The sequence below is a fragment of the Elephantulus edwardii genome, unplaced genomic scaffold (genome assembly GCF_000299155.1).
Source record: "Elephantulus edwardii isolate Elephantulus edwardi_28Jun2011 unplaced genomic scaffold, EleEdw1.0 scaffold00085, whole genome shotgun sequence".
In the NCBI taxonomy this organism is placed as follows: domain Eukaryota; kingdom Metazoa; phylum Chordata; class Mammalia; order Macroscelidea; family Macroscelididae; genus Elephantulus; species Elephantulus edwardii.
In genome coordinates, this window is record NW_006399835.1 from 3,384,476 (window position 1) to 3,401,638 (window position 17,163).

Sequence of the window (17,163 nt, forward strand, 5' to 3'; positions counted from 1 at the left end):
GGCATCAATTTTCCTTCTGTCTTCCCTAGTCATTGTCCAACTCTCTGATGCATAACTAGTGATTGCAAAGACCATGGCCTGTATCAGGCGCACCTTAGTCTCCAGAGAGACACAGTTGCTCTTGAGTACTTTAGAGTGGTCCCTAACAGCAGACTTTCCCATTGCAATACATTTTCTGATTTCCTGACTGCTGGTGCCAGGAGTGTTGACCGTGGAGCTGAGCAAACTGAAGCTGTGAACAATCTCAATCTCTTCGCCATCCATCCTGATGCTACCAATTGGTCCAGTGGTGAGAATCTTTGTCTTCTTGACATTGAGCCTCAGTCCATACTGAAGGCTGCCATCCTTGACCTTCTGCAGCACGTGCATGAGGTCCTCCTCAGTTTCAGCAAGCAGGGTTGTGTCATCTGCATTAATGCAGATTGTTAATAGATCTTCCACCAATCCTGATGCCACACTTCTCCTCATAGAGCCCAGCCTCCCAGATAATCTGCTCTGCATACATGTTGAAAAGGTATGGAGACAGGACACATTCCTTGGGTACACCCTTCCCAATTTTGAACCGTGCAGTGTTACCCTGCTCTGTTCTGACAACTGCCTCTTGGTCCAAGTATAGGTTTCACATTAGCACGATTAAATGTTCTGGGATTCCCATTCTTCTCAGAGTCAGCCACAGCCTCCTGATAATACATAAACAAATTATGTGAGACAAAACTTCAGCATCCTTGCCTCTAAGGAGTATCTTTGTTGCACTTCATCCAACATAGAAAGGTATAGCTAATAACAGTCTCTCAGAGGTGTATTACAATTGATGTTGTTATTTTGAGTCAACAAGTCAAATAGGGTTCATAGTAATCCTATGGACCATGGCTCTTAACCTTGCCCTGTACTGAGCCAAACTCACCATCCCTGATACATCCGACCCTACTACAACAGTCACTATGTCAATCCATTTTATCCATGGTCTTACTGTTCTATGCTCATCCTCCACCCTTCCAAGCATGATGTTCTTCTCCAAGAACTGGTCGCTCCTAGTGACATGCTCAAATATGTGATACAGAGCTTCAAAACCCTTATCTCCAAGAAGTCTGGTTTCACCCTCTCCAGGACAGGTTTTTTTCCCCTTAGTAGTATGTTTAATAATATTCTTCTCTAATACCACAACTCAAAGTGTTGAATTCTTCTACTGACATCCTTAGTCATTGTCCAGCTTTCAGAAGGATAGCAAGCCACTGAGAAATCAATGGCCTGCATCAGACACACCTTAGTCTCTAAACTAACATCTTTGGTCTTTAGCACTGTGGTGAGATCCTTGACAGCAGATTTTCCCAGTGCAACTGTTCTTTTGATTTCCGGACTGCTGGTGCTAGGATTTTAATTGTGGATCCAAGCAATATGAAATTATTAACTTCTGAATGGGACCTTCTAAATATTAAATCTCTGTTCTCACCAAAACCCTTTTCCAACAGGGTAAAAAGAAAATCTACTCACTGGGGGGAAAATGTTGATACCATTTCAGATGAGGGTCTCATATAAAAAGTTTACAGAATCCTGCAAGACCTCTACAAGAAAAAGACTGCTAGATAACACAATTACAAAATGGGCAAAAGACATACAAAGAATTTTCACAAAGGAAGATATTTGGATGACCAACAGACACATGAAGAAATGCTCAAAATTGCTAGCAATAAGAGAGATGCAGATCAAAACCACAATGAGATAGCATCTTAACTCCAGTAGCAGTGACAAAGTTTAATAGGTCAGCAAGTAATACATGTTGGAGAGGCTGTGGTGAGATAGGAACTCTGACTCCTTATTGGTGGGAATGTAAAATGGTACAACCACTCTGGAAGGCAGGTTAGCGTTTCCTCAAAAAGTTGAAGATAGAAATCCCATATGACACTGTTACTCTATTGCTTGGAGTATATCCTGAGAAAATGAGAACTAAGGCACAAACAGAGACTTGTACACCAATGTTCACAGCAGTGGTATTCACCATAGCATAGCAAGTATATTGAAACAGCACAAATGCCCAAACACAATGGATTGGATTGAGAAATTATGGTACATTCACACATTGGAACTCTCTACACCATGCAGAAGCAATCATTTTGTAAATTACTCTTTAACATAGGAGGGACTGGAGAGCATTATGCTAAGTGAACTAACTCAGTCTCAGAAGGACAAATACTGTATACGACCATTATTGTAGAACAGGTATGAGGATCCTAGGAGGAGAGACAGGGTAGTGGGCAAGGAGCTCCATCATAGGGTCACGCAGATTGATGGGTGGAGGGAGGGATAGGTAAATGAGAGGAAAGATCCAGTGTGGTAAACAACATATACAAATTTTATGAACTTTGTTTGTAAAACAGTATAAAAAAGATTAAAAATTAACTTCAATCTTTTTACTGACTATTGGCCTGGTTGTTTTCTTGATGCTGAGACACAACCCATATTGAAAGCTACAGTACTTGACTTTCTACAGCAAGCACTTCAAGTCCTCCTCAGTTTCAGTGTACAAGATTGTGTCATCTGCACAATGCAAGTTGTTGATGAGTCTTCCTCTAATCCTGATTCCACATTCTTTTTAATAAAGTCCACCATCCCTGACGACATGTTCTGCAAAAAGAGTAAAAAGGTAGAGAGAAAAGATGCTTCCTTGACAAATTCCTTTTTTGTTTTTGAAATGAATACTTTTCCTTTGCTGTCATTAGAAAACAGCTTCTTAGTCTAGGCATAGGTTTCATCTGAGCACAATCAAGATTTTGGGGATTCTCATTCTTCTCAATGTTAGCAACCACTTGTTGTGATCCATACAGTCAAATTCCTTTGCATAGTCAATAAACAAAAATAGACATTATTCTGGTACTACACCTTCAGCCGTGATCCATATGACATTGGCAAAGATGTTCCATGGCCAAAGTGCCATGGCCTCTTAAACTCCCCTTGTGTTTTTCGGCAGTTCTTTGTTGATATACTGATCCAGTTGTTTGGATAATTTTCAGCAAAATGTAGCTTGCATGTGATATTAGTGATAATGTTTGATAATTTCTACTGTCTGTAGGATCACTTTTTTTGAGGGGTGTGGTGTTGGCCTAAAAGTATGTGCTTTTTTAGCCATTACAGTTACCTGAATTACAGACACATGGAAACACAACAATTGACTTTCAAATAACAACTGTGGGGCTAGGATAAGAGAAAAAGTCCTTCGCACACTGGGTGGCAAGATTTGAGGCAGGTAAGACTTGAGTCGGGCAAGAACTATGAAAGCTAGATTTGAGGTAGACTGGAGCAAGACCCTGGTGAGAGAAAGGCCCTGGTGGCAAGATCCAAGTGATGGTAGTGGGGAGACTGTGGCATTGCTGTGGAGAAACTGTGGCAATGTGTAAGCCCTGAGATAAAGGATAGTTAAAAGTTTTCTCTTATCTTGAAGATGATTGAAGAAAAATTTGACTTATAACTGCTCTGGGGTAAACCCCAATGTATGATTTGGATTTGACTACTGAACTAATATCAGAGCCTGGATTAATTGAAGAGATGTGCTTTGGAATTTGGGCTAAAACCTGGACTTGTATTGGGTAATATTCTTTGCCTCTCCCCTTTTCAACTTGTTGTTATGTGCCGTCGAGTCGTTTGCGACTCATAGCGACCCTATGTACAACAGCCCTAAACCCTGCTCTATCCTGTGCCAATTGCATTGCCTCTGACACATCCTTCCCGATTACCCCAGTCACTGAATCGATCCACCTCATAGACGGTCTTCCCCTCCTGCGCTGTCCCTCTACTCTACCCAGCATGATGTCCCTCTCCAAAGACCTGTCTCTCCTTGCAACATGTCTAAAGTATGTCAGACTAAGCCACAGAATCTTTGCCCCCAAGGAGTAGCCTGCTTTAACCCTGTCTAGGATGAATCTGTTTGTTTTCTTGGCAGTCAATGGTGCATTCAGTACTCTTATCCAGCACCACAGCTCAAAGGCATCAATTCTTCTTCTGTCCTCCCTAGTTATTGTCCAGCTCTCTGACGCATAACAAGCGATTGCAAAGACCAGGGCCTGTACCAAACGCACCTTAGTCTCCAGAGACACACCATTGCTCTTGAGTACTTTAGAGAGGTCCCTAACAGCAGACTTTCCCATCGCAATACGTTTTTTTATTTTCTGGCTGCTGGTGCCAAGAGTGTTGAATGTGGATCCGAGCAAACTGAAGCTGTGGACAATCTCAATCTCTTCGCCATCCATCCTGATGCTACCAATTGGTCCAGTGGTGAGAATCTTTGTCTTCTTGACATTGAGCCTCAGTCCATACTGAAGTCTGCAGTCCTTGCCCCTCTGCAGTAAGTGCATGAGGTCCTCCTCAGTTTCAGCGAGTAAGGTTGTGTCATCTGCATAACGCAGATTGTTGATAGATCTTCCACCAATCCTAACGCCACACGTCTCCTCATAGAGCTCAGCCTCCCGGATAATCTGCTCTGCATACAGGTTGAAAAGGTATGGAGATAGGACACATCCCTGGCGCACCCGCTTCCCAATTTTGAACCATTCAGTGTTGCCCTGCTCTGTTCTGATGACTGCCTCTTGGTCCAAGTATAGGTTTCGCGTTAACACGATTAAATGTTCTGGGATTCCCATTCTTCTCAGAGTCAGCCACAGTTTGTTATGATCCACGCAGTCAAATGCCTTTGCATAATCAATGAAACACAGATAGACATTCTTCTGGCATTCTCTGCTTTCAGGTAAGATCCATTTAATATCGGCTACATGAAAAGCTAATAGCTTTTCAACTTATTTCCTTAATAAAACCCATTCTCAGTACCACAACTGTTAGTTTGTGAGTCAACAATAAATAAACAAACCTCTTGCTGTTGATGGAGCTGGGTTACAGGCTCTTTATCTGTTTTATTCACTGGGGCAACAAGGGGCTGTGCTATTCTTACTCCCTCTAGCCCTTCCAGAGAGACATTTACATCCTGTGCCTAGAAGTCGTGTTTTCTCTTCTTTAGACAGGGGTGGAAGGAAATAAATAATGATCCCTTCCAGTCAGTTGACTAGGTAACTGTCCTCCAGGTTGTTTTTTTTTTGTTTTTGTTTTTGTTTTTTTGTATTGATGAGCACATCCAGATATCCAGGGCTATCTCTGTGGAAATACCTCAATTGGTATTCCATCAGTTCCTGGGACCTTACTTTTTTGCCAATTTCTTCAAAGCAGTTTGAACTTTCTCCTTATCACTGTTGATTCCTGATTATATGTTATTTCTTAAAAAGTTTCTGTACCAGCCAATTCTTTTATGGGACAGTGACTGTACTTCTTCCAACTTCTTTTGATGCTTCCTGGATTGTTCAATATATTTCCCATGCTCTCTTGTTGTATACCATAGAACTGGAACAGATCCAGAGTTGACCCTCTAGTGGGTTTTATCCAAACAGGAGGAGATTGCCCATCCTTCTCCCACAGAGGCAGTGGTGGCTTTGAAACATGTTCTTTCAGGATTGCAGACCAGCTTCTTGCCACTAGGCCACCAGAGAATTCTTATGTAATGCAACCTGTGACTTGAACTTTTTATCCAGTTCTTTCAGCTCAAGACTTTCATCATATGGTTCACTAATTCAATTTTTTTTCTAAGGTTTTCCTTCTTTGCTAATTATATTGAATGCCTTTGATTTTGCATTATGAAACACCATGAAGATATTTCTCTTTTTTTGTTATTGTTGTTGTTCTTCCCAAGGTTTATTTTAGAGAGGTTTTCAAGCCACATGAACCAAAGACCATTAATAAACTTTCTAATTGCTTCTCTTTGATATTATTTCCATTGTCATTATCTACTTCTCTCCATTTGAGAGAGTAAATGAAGTTTCAACTTTGCATTACTATCTTTTCAGTGTGAGTTTTAGACATTGAGCTATGTATTTCACTTTATTGAATAATATACTGTGATTTCGTTTTCTAAGTTGGTAAGTGAATACATCTGAGTCAATACATTGTTTTTTAATATGCTGCACTTAACTTGGAATATATCTTATGAAGATAGTGAAAAGTTTAAATATTTTAGACAATAAGGAATACGATCTATAAACTTGGAGGATATTCAAGTTTTCTGCATCATAAGAATTTTCAACTTGTAAAATGTGATAGTTAATTAAATCATCAACTAGATATATCCTGTTTATTGCTCTTTTGGATTAAAATAAATTAAAGTAAAAATGAAACATAACTTAATTGGCTTTTGATAAGTTGTTACACTGTTACTACAACAGTTCTCTTGAAATTTAGTAATCATAATTATGCAAATCTTAATTAGGTAATTATTGTTGTGCTGATTTTTTTTAACTTAAGGGGGGGAAGTTCGTCCGCACAATCAACCACATCATGCTGTGTCAGAAACTTAAAATCAGAAAATGTCTTCGAATAAGTTGTTGAGTGCTTTATTATCTATTAGCACACAATTCCCTAATAAACTAACAGAAAAAAAAAGCCTGAGAGTATGCTGTGCTTCAGTATTTGTTTTCCATTAGAGTTGCTAACATGTTGCTCTACTTTATCAAAATAAACCAATGAAAATAATACATCATAATGTACAGGTGAACTTGCATCAAGAAAGATTCTAGATAACTGAAGCTCATGGATTTTTGAATCTTTCAATTTTGAATACATTTTTAATTATTTTATTAATCCCACAGCAGCTGCACTGTGCCATTTTATTTGTACTCAGTTACTAAAAATATATGCTGATATGGAAACTAACTCTCTTTACTGTTGTGTTCAAAATATACCGTTAAAAGTCACATAGTCCTCAAAATACACAATTGTGTACTTAGAGAGGAAAAAAAAAAGAGGTAAATAAAATAAAAACTCATAACACAAAAACTGTCAAGAAAGTGATAGATTTTTCAGGCGAGAACTTGAACAAGCTAGGAATTCAACTTACTGTGGCTGATAGCTGTCTCCAGAGATAGTAAGTATGTGAGTAATGACTGACTGACTGACATAAGTGTAGATAGAAGTGGAGCTCTGAGCCAGTAAACTTACACTGAGACTAGCACAGAGGAACAACAGCTTGCTCTGGCTCTAAATCCCTGCAACGCTGAAATGTATCACTCATGGGAGGTCTTCTTTTAATGAAAAGGGGAAAAAATTGATAAAGCAATTTTACATTCGTCTTAGTTTTCTCACTAAGGAGTTAAAGGATTCTTTTCACAAGTATATTCTAAGTCCTATTATAAAATATTATAAATGTACAAGACGTATAGAAACATGTTCTTCTAAAGCTAATTAACATCTACCTAAAAATATTAAACACATTTTCATGGCTGCTGCAATGATAATAAAATTTTTCCTTCACTTGTTTATTTGGATTTATTTCTAGGTTTGATTTTAAATAACTCCTACATTATTTATTAATATGCAAGAAAAATCTGTGAACTTGGTTTTATGTTGGGTTTTTTAATTTTTCTAAGTAAAGACCTCTTCTGTAGATGGAGAAATGATAGCGAATTTTGTTTGTTGGCATGCTTGTTTAAGAACATTTAATTGCAATGTCTTCCTATCCAAGAACAATGACCTACCTTTTCCCATTTATTTAGGTCTCTTAATGTTTCTGACAGTAATATTTTGTAGTTTTCCTTATAACGGTCTTTTGTGTTTGTAGGTGGCTTTATTTCCAAGTTTCTCAGTTTGTGGATGGCCATTGTAAATGACAATCTTACCAAAATCAGTCTACATGCTTAACACAATCCCAATAAAGTTACCAGTTTCAGTTTCATTTTTCAAAGAGAATAAAAGGCTTTTGGCAAGTTTATTTGGAAAGAAACCCCTAATAATCAAAGTATGCCTAAAAACAAAAACTGAAGTGGGAGTCATAGCACTTTCTTATCTCAAAACCTACTACACAGCCTTAATAACAAAAGTAGCATGGTACTGGTACAATGACAGACAAACAGATCAATGGAGCAGAAATGAGAATATAGAAATGAGCTTATCTACATATATGTTCAACTGGTATTTAAAAAGGAAACAAAGCATGTCAACTGAGGAAATGACAATCTCTTCAACAAATGGTGTTGGCAAAACTGAACATCTACCAGAAGAAAGTTTAGGTAGAATTGACATTTCACACCATACACAAAAACCAATACAAGGTGGATCAGAGATCTAGGAGTAAATTCCCCAACCATAAAAACCGTAAGAGACAAAATGGGATAAAACTTAGAAGGCCTAGAGTATGGTATAAATATGCTTGCAAATACAGCCAGAAATGCTAACCAGGATAGGATAACATCAACAAGTGGGATCTTCTAAAGATGAAATCCCTATGTGCCTTAATACTTTTATCTAATAGGGTAAAAAGAAAACCTACAGACTGGGGCAGGGAGGAATCTTTTGGCAATGACATCTCAGATAAGAGTAGTCTTATAAAGAAAGTTTATACAATACTACAGAGAGTGTCAAGGACTGTAGCCTACAATATGGATTGAGGCTCAATGTCAAGAAGGCAAAGATTCTCACCACTGGACCAATTGGCAGCATCAGGATGGATGGTGAAGAGATTGAGATTGTACACAGCTTTAGTTTGCTTGGCTCCACAGTCAACAGTCTTGGCACCAGCAGCCAGGAAATTAAAAGGCGCATTGCCATGGGAAAGTCTCCTGTTAGGGACCTCTCCAAAGTGCTAAAGAGCAATGGTGTCTCTTTGGAGACTAAGGTGTGTCTGATACAGGTCATGGTCTTCGCAGTCACCTGTTATGCATCAGAGAGTTGGACAATGACCAAGGAGGATAGAAGGAGAATTGATGCCTTTGAGCTGTGGTACTGGAGAAAAGTATTGAGAATACCATGGACTGCTAAGAAAACAGATTTGTCCTGGAAAGGGTTAAACCAGGTGGCTCCTTGGAAGCAAGGATTCTGAGACTCCGTCTAACATACTTTGGACATGTTGTGAGGAGAGACCGGTCCTTAGAGAGGGACATCATGCTTGGGAGGATGGAGGGACAGTGCAGGAGAGGAAGGCCCTCTATGAGGTGGATTGATTCAATGACTGGGATAATTGGGATGGGAGTGTCAGAGATGGTGCGATTGGCACAGGACAGAGCGGAGTTTAGGGCTGTTGTACATAGGGTCGCTATGAGTCGCAGGCGACTCGATGGCACATAACAGTAACAAACAACAACAGAGACTTCACAATGAAAAGACTGGTCATTCAATAACAAAATGGAGAAAAGACACAGACTTTTCTCAAAGTAAGAAATTCAGATGGCCAACAGATACATGAAATGCTTAAAATTACTGGCAATCAGAGAGGTGAAAATCAAAACAGTAAGATACCATATCACCTCAGTAGCAGCTGCAAGGTTTAACCAGATGGCAGGCAATAAATGTTGGAGAGGACGTAGAGAGATTGGACCTCTCATACATTATTGATGGGATTGTAAAATGGTAAAATCACTCTGAAAGTCATTTTGACATTTCCTCAAAAAGTTGAACAAAAAAACTCCATATGAACTACCTAGGAATATGTGCCAAGGAAATTAGAACTGAGACACAAATGGATATTTGTACACTGATGATCACAGTAACATTAGTTAGAACTGCAAGATCATGGAAACAGCCCAAATAGCCATCAATAAACAAATAAATTTGTAAATTGAAGCATATGTACTTAATGGAATACTATGCAGCACCATGAAGCAACACTTTGTAAAATATTATCTAACATAGGAAAGGCTAGAGAAAATGATGCTGAGTGAACCAACTTAATCTCCTATGAACAAACACCGCACAAGACCATTATTGTAAAAATAAAAGGATAACTATTAATGTGGATAAAAATCTGAAGGGGGGTTGGAGGCAGGGAGACTGAGAGTGAGTGGGGGGGGGGAAGAAATCACAGGGTTGTAGAGTTTGGTGGGCAAAGGGGAGGTGCACAAGTTAGGATAGATATCATAGGGACCTGAAAAGACGGGATGATAGTGGGCATGGATAAATAATGGTGATTAAGTTTATAAAACACAGTGTATGAAAAACAATGTGAATAAATGAATGAGTGAAACAATATATATGAGTGAAACACATTTTATATGAATTCTGTATGCATTGCAATATAATTTTAAAAAAGAACATATCTACTGTCCACTGTAAAAAATAGTAGCTCTTTGAGGTCTGGGTCAGGATATTTTGTAATTGGTTTAATCTATAGTGAAGATTCTGGAATTAAACCTGTAGGCTTTGTATCTGTATTATGACAAGTCTACTTTTTGCTGGGTAATTTTGAATATATTTCTTCCCCTGGAAAAAAATAAATAAACTATGAACAGAAGTAATTTCATTTTGACTAGCTAGTAAAAGCTTCTACTGTTGTTGTTATGTACTGTCAAGTCACTTATGACTCATAGTGAACCTATGTACAACAGCCCTGGACACTGCTCTATCCTGAGCCAACTTTATTGTGTGTCTCTGACACACATACCCGCACTACCCTAATCACAGAGTCAGTACATCTCATGAGGGTATTCCTCTCCTACACTCTCCCTCCACCCTCCCAAGCATGTTGCCCCTCTCCAGACACTGATTCCTCCTTACAGCATGTCCAAAATACGTCAGACAAAGCTTCAGAATCTCTGACTCCAAGGAGGCAAGGAGCAGCAGTTTCACCCTCTCCAGGACAAACTTGTTTGTTTTCCCAGGTATATTCAATATTCTTCTCCAGCACCACAGTGCTTTTTTTTTTTTTTAATGTCCCCTTCTTAAAAAAAAATGTTGTAATTCTTACCCGTGCAATCTGGTGGTGTGACCTGTTTGAAACACGGTTTTTGAAGATGTTATCAGTTAATATGAGATGATACTGAAGTAAGATGGATTCTAATGCAGCATGGATGCTGTCCTTAGAAAAGTGAAAAGCTGTAGGAACAGAGGCACAAAGGGGAGGATGTTGTCTGATGATGTAGAGATTGAAGTTACACTTAAATTGCAAGTTAAGCAATACCCAGACTAAAAGAAACTTGGAGAAACTGCTTGTCTTCACTTGAAGACACTAGGGAGAATTTGATTGATCCAGGGTCCTGAATTTGTATTTCTAGTCTTCAGAATGGCGAGATTGTGAATTTCTGAAGTTATAAGTTAACCACCTTTGGAGTACTATCTTATTGTAAAAAGGGAAGCTAGCAGACTTAGCTAAATTCTGTGCACAATAGAATAAAAAACACTTGTCACTGCATAGTTTTATTTATTTCTTTGGCATCAGAATTGGAGGAAGGCTCATCAACAACCTGCATTTTACAGATGACACAACCTTGCTCTCTGAAACTGAGGTGGACTTGAAACATTTGCTATAGAAGATCAAGGATTGCAGCCTTCAATATAAATTGCACCTCAATATTAAGAAAACAAAAATCCTAAACACAGGGCCAATAGATAGATGGAGAAAATATTGAATCCACAGTCAAGACCTTTGGCACCAGTATTCAGGAATTCAAAAGATAAGTTGCATTGAGAAAACGTAAGAACTTGTCCAGAGTGCTTAAAAAGCAATGTTATCAGTCTAAAGGCTAAGGTACACTTATTCTAAGCCATGGTCTTCTCAATTGCTCTGCAAACCCAACAGTGACTAAGGATAATAGAAGAAAAATCAAAGTCTTTGAGTTTTGGTGCTGGAGAAGAATATTGACCAGACCATGGACTGCCAAGAAAAGAAGCAGTTCTGTCCCAGAGAGAATGAAAACAGATTGCTCCTTAGAAGCAGGATTTTCAAGTCTATCTCATATACTTTGGGCATGCTGTCAGGAAAAGCCATTCCTTGGAGAAGGGCAAAATGCTTGGAAGGGTAAACTCCAACACAGATGAGAACAATATGAATGAGATGATTTGACACAGTGACTATGGCAATGGGGTCAGATGTCTTGGAAATGGTAAGGGTGGCTCAGGAAAAGGCAATGTCCAGAGCTATTATTGTTCATAGGGTTGCTTTGAGTTACAGTCAACTAATCAGTATACAACAACATTTCAACATTTTGCGTCTTGTTTTCTATGCACTACAGATCTGTTATACCTTCATGTGATAAATATGGTGGTTTGCCACTCAGGTCTTTTATTACTCTTGTGTACCATTGAGTAAAATCTAATTTGTAGTTGACCCACCAATGTGTTTTCAGAGGCTATACTCACCTGGAAGTAGATTGTTTATCATTCTCTTAACAGATCAGCTGGTAGATTCACATCATGTGCCTTTTAGTTAGACAGTAGAATGCCTTACCACTAAGCCACCATAGTTAGGAGCATTTCTTTTGCCAGGAGGTGGAAGTGCTGGTGAAAGTATGGTTTTGTTAATAAACCCATTGGAATAGTGCCTTACTCAACAAACTTGACTTCCACACAATTGATGCTTTTCTCTAGATGATGAATCAAGGTTGGAGTATAAGAATCCTCCACCACCACCATCATCACCACCTTGTAATAACTTGAGCCAGGTCTGAAAAGCTATTCTTTCTTGTGCAGTTGTTGGAACACTCAGTGAACTTGCATACAAGCTTTATTTCTACAGCCCCTGCTTATGAGCTCCCTTTTCCTCCTTTCCACAGACCTTGATTCTAAAAGCACTCAATGATAATTGTCTTTTATGCTCATCTCTCTGGAAGGCTAACATTTTGAGGAAGCATTTTGTGATATATTCTTTTGTGGAGGGATGTGTGTGCATGAGCATTACTCTAGGACAATGTAAAATAGATCTATATACTATTTGCATATCTGACATTTCTGTAAGCTAAATTCTTCCAAGACAACGGTCTATTACCAACACTCTAGTTCTCAGATATAAAAGTCACTTGACTGAAGTTGTAATGGTATAGGAGATTGCTGCTATAATAAAAGTAATAGTAGAAAAGAAATTTGACTATGCATTTTAAACTTCATATGCATATAAAAATATGGGCAATGAAAAAAAAGACTAATTACATTTGAATTTTAAAATTGAATAATTGAATTGTTCTTCTGGGGGAAAATAATCAAAAAGTCATGCACTCTCAGAATAAAAGCAGGCCCGTTTTGGAAGTGCATCTAGAATGTTCCTTAGAAGCAAAGGTGGGGAGATTTTCTCTCGTTTACTTTGGACATGCTATCAGGAAAGTCTGATCTCTAGAGAAAGAACATCAAGGAGGTCTTCAGCATGATGGATTGAGAAAGTGCCTGAAACAATGGATGCAAGCACAGCAACGATATTGACTGAGCATGGTAGAGGACCTGGTAGCCATTTATTCCACTGCACGTAACAGCAGTGGGTCAGAGCCTACTCAAGGGAACCTAAAAAAAAATTATGATTAAATATATTCTTGTTTTATTAATGGAAATTTTTGGCTAACTGATGTAGAAACATGTGTTCACATGGCATAGTCTATACTCTAACACAAGTTAAGAACATAACACAATCTTCTTGAGTAAACAGCATTCAGTAATTTGAAGGTAATACTTTGCAACAATTTAGAAGTTGAAACAATGCTAATCAACAATTTTAGAAGGATGTCTATTGTTAATCTCCAGTAAATGTGTTTCCTCTCTCTTAATCCCTGTCATGGAAGGTTACTTGAGCACTTTGTCCAAAGATGGAAAATAAGTGCAGTGTTGTCAGAGGCACTATGATATTTCATTACTTTTTCTGCACATTTCTGGAAAAATTGTATGAACTTAATGGTAATCATTGGTTCTTTATTTGTATCATTAACAGACTACTTAATTAATTTCTATTAATACAAGCTTGGTATTTTTATGACCTGACTTTGATTATCACTCTTATCTTATCTCTTGTATCTTTTGCCTTTCATACCCTGTTATCCTCTTGCAAACCCCATCTGTGTATATCCTGCAGATGAAACACTCTGTGCTCTTGCTCCAAATGTAATTCAAGAAAAGGAGCCTTTGGAAGCAGGCCAATCCTTACATTTATTCTACTACTTCCAAACACTTTGGCCTTGAGAAAATAATTTGCCTACTCTTCTTCAAGGTCTCCACCTGTTAATTAGGAAGAAAGGTAGTACTTGTCTCATTTGCCGTGACAAGGATTAAGTGTTCGGTTCATGCTAATTATGAATTCTGTAATATTCTAGTATTTGTTGTGATGATACATGTCTGTTTGAGAACATTCTATTCCAGTTTTGCTTTGAATCTGTGCTGTATCTGGAAGCTTATTAAATATGTGTAGGTTTAAACATTTCAAATGACAGTTTACAAATAGATATATAATGAAAGACATTCACAATGATTCATTATTTGCATGTGTTGATTATTGTGTAATTGTTGAGAAATTAATGGAAATTTTATTTAAAAGATTCTTGTTGCCTAGAGACTAAATAGATGCCTAAAAGTATTTCTACAAATTTTGGATCAACCAGATGAGGGATGTATGGATTTTCCCCCCGTTCCTATAAAAAGAATGAAATGAGTACAAGGAAAAGACATCCTCCTACCCCCACTTTGAATGATCCCACATAGAGAGTAGTACATGCATTTCTGCAATCTTCTGTCAATAGGTTCCAGGTGTAACTCAAGAGGCAGAGATGTCACGTGTGGTGAGATTGAAATCCTCGTTCACATTCCATACCTCACTCTTGACTTATCGTCACTAAGAGCATCTCTGTATGATCAGTACTGCTGCTGTATCCTTATGTCTCTCAAACCAGAGAAAGCACACTTTAGAAGGTGGATATTTGATTTCCCAATAATGAAATAATGAACTTTAAAGCATATATTTTAAATTTATGAAGGATTAATTGAGGTCTATACAACATACCAATAACATGATTAAATCTATTTTTATTACATCAATTATCTGCTTAATTAGTTACCAGTTAGTCTTGTCAGATATATTTTTAAGAACATAAAATGACTTAAGAAAATCCACAAAATGTATACACGTTGTTTATGTGCCATTGAGTCGCCTGTGACTCAGGCTTACCCTTATGCACAATGGCTCTAAATCCTTTCCTATTTTGAGCCAATCTTACTGTCTCTGACATACCTACCTCTGTTACCACAGTCATTGTGTCAATCCATCTTAGCTAAGGTCTTCCTCTCCTATATTGTTCCTCCACCCTTCCAAGCATGATGTCCTTCTTCAAGGACTGGTCATTTCTACCAATATGCCTAAAGTAGATGAGTTAGAACTTCAAAATTCTTGCCTCCTGAAAGCAAGCTGGTTTCACCCTCTCCAGAACAGATCTGTTTGTTCTCTTGGCAGTCCTTGGTGTCTTTAATACTCTTCTCCAGCATCACGACTCAAAGACATCAATTCTTCTGCTATTTTTATTCATTTCCCAGCTCTCTGATGCATAACAAGTGATTACAAAGACCATTGCCTGGATCAGACACATCTTAGTTTCTAGAATGACATCTTTACACTTCAGCACTCTGGAGAAGCCCCAGACATCAGACTTTCCTAAAAAAATCATCTTTTGATTTCCTGGCTACTGGTTCCAAGGATGTTGATTGCAGACTCAAGCAAGTTGAAATTTTTAATAATCTCAATCTCTTCTCCATTGGACTACTGCCACAATTACAAAACGAACTTGTTACTTTTAACATTTTATTCTATTTGCCTTTTAACTGTTGACAGTCCTGGTGCATATAAAAACAAACAATTACAGGGAGATGTTTTGAATGCAATTTTTCTTCTCTATGGATGTTGAATTCACTTTTACACACTGACTTCAAGCTCTTGGTGCAATGCGTGAAAATCACAAGGGTTACCTTTTTCTCTTTCTTTTTCTCATTAATTTCTCCTGATTTCCCCTCAGACATTCTATTTAATTCAATATTTACCACTTCTGAATATTTTCAGGTATTCTGTTAGTATCCCTTTGGGGAAAATTAACAAATCATCAAGATAAGGAATTTTTAAGAAATATAAAAATCTCTTGAATATTGATTTATATAAGTTGAACTTTCAACACATCAGTCACTATATCTTGCATGTTCATCATTTCCTTACCTTCCCCCCTGCTTTCATGGACTGTCCTTCACCATCATCTCCCTAGATTACTAAATAACTTCTCTTTGGCTTATCTTCTCCTTACTTTCTTCTACTTGCTAAAACAAGTGTCATTCTTACTTTTGACTTGGTCATTTCTTTGGATAAAGATCTACAAGTATACATTATTTTTCAAATTTAAGTCTCCTTCTAATTGAAAGTTCAATACTGAGTGTTCAATGGAATGCAGCCAGAAAGTAGAGATAAGGAGATGCATTGAAATGGGAAAATCTGCAGCTAGGAAACTTTCAAAATTATTGAGGAGTAGTGATGTCAATTTGAAGACTAATGTGTGTCTGATTCAGGCCATAATCTTTCTGATTACTTGCTATGCATTTGAGAGCTGGACAATCAAAACCTACGACAGGAAAAATAATTGATGTCTTTGAGCTGTAATGTTGAAGAAAAACACTGAACATTCCATGGACAGTCAAGAGAGTGAACAGATATGTCTTAGAATAGGTACGGGCAGAGTGTTCTTTGGAGACAAGAATGATAGGGCTTTGCCTCACATACTTTGAACATGTTCCTAAGAGATGCTATTCACTGGAGAGGGACATGATGATGGGAAGGGTGGAATGTCAGCAAAGGAGAGGAAGACCCTCAACCAGGTGGATTGACAGTGACTGCTGCAACAGCTCTTATGTGTTAGAAAGTGTCAGCAGGAGGATAGAACAAGGTTCAAATATTTTGTTCATAGGGTCACTGTAAGTCATACTTGACAAAACAGAACTTACAACAACTTGTGCTCTAGCTCATCCCTCATCTGCTGCTTGAATGTAGAACATCCTGTAGACAGACTTAAGGGCAAAGAGTCTCGCAGAACCATAGATGAGAAAGAAAAAAATGAGCTTCTTGAGCAACTTTTATAGTATAGAGATTCTTGTCCCCACATCCTGTTACCATAAGATTCTGATATAAGCAAGATGAAATTCTTTTGTATCTAATGGTTGTGATTTCACAGCACTGTTAAAAGAAACTGAACAGCACATCAACAGAGAACTACCAGAAGTCCAGGCTGGGTTTAGAAGGGGTTGAGGTACTAGAGATATTGTAGCTGATGTTAGATGGATATTGGCTGAAAGCAGGGAATACCAGAGGAATGTCTATCTGTGTTTCATTGACTATGCAAAGGCATTTGACTGTGTAGATCATAACAA